Consider the following 894-nt stretch of genomic DNA (forward strand, 5'->3'; position numbering starts at 1 on the left):
CTGGCAGTACTCCCTGGCTTCTGGGTCCCAGACTAGACAGCCAGTGGCTCCTGGAAAGCTTGGGGGCGGGATTCGCGGGAGGCGGGGCGGCGGGTTCCCAGTCCTAGCCAGTCACTGTCACCGCGGGACCTGCTGCATTCCTGGGACACACCCTGCCCGCCTCCTGGCCTCAAAGAGCAAGCACCCAGCCCACACAGTGAGCACCCCTTCGATAGCTCAGCTGGTAGAGCGGAGGACTGTAGACTGGGCACCCAGCCGCGGCCATCCTTAGGTCGCTGGTTCGATTCCGGCTCGAAGGACGTGCAGGAGGCTTTTGGTGCACACACAGGCACGCCCCCAAGGTACCTGGCCGCGCTGACCCCGCCCACCGCTAGTCCCCAAGCCTCCATGCATGGCAAAACCCTTGCTTGAGCTTCCAGCCCAGGAGCACACAGCCCAGCTGGGGCTCCCTCACTCCAGCACCCACTCCCCCCCTCACAAGCTCTTCAGGCCCAACAGGCATCCCCTGGCCTGCTTCCTCTTGACTCGCCTCAGCTCCTCCACTTTTGGCTGCCCTAGACTACAAGCTCCATCCCCACCATGCCTCCTCTAGCTTGCCCCTCACCAAAACACAGCCGCCCCTCACACCCGAAGCTTGTGCTCAAGCCACTGAGCACAGACAGGCCTGGAACTCCCACCTCTTGGGCAGCCCTCGGGACCCTGGAGAAACCAAAGAAGCAATTCCCATACTGGCTAGCCAGGCTCAGCCGTCCAGTCTGTTTCTCAGGCCCCATCTCTGCAAAGGCATCTCACAGTGTCCTGAATACCTCCTCCCCTCACACTTTCCTCTCCACCCTTCCCTGCAGCTCTTCTTCTGTCTCTGTCTCTGTCTCTGTCTCTGTCTCTGTCTCTGTC

General features: G+C 61.7%; 1 non-coding gene across 1 annotated transcript; it reads left to right on the forward strand.

The window, feature by feature from the left end:
- Positions 1-205: 205 nt before the first annotated feature.
- Positions 206-299, forward strand: Trnay-gua. Its single transcript has 2 exons — positions 206-242; positions 264-299. It is a non-coding gene; the product is annotated as a tRNA-Tyr (tRNA).
- Positions 300-894: the final 595 nt, after the last annotated feature.

Source organism: Perognathus longimembris, unplaced genomic scaffold (assembly GCF_023159225.1).
Source record: "Perognathus longimembris pacificus isolate PPM17 unplaced genomic scaffold, ASM2315922v1 HiC_scaffold_4458, whole genome shotgun sequence".
Classification (NCBI taxonomy): Eukaryota; Metazoa; Chordata; class Mammalia; order Rodentia; family Heteromyidae; genus Perognathus; species Perognathus longimembris.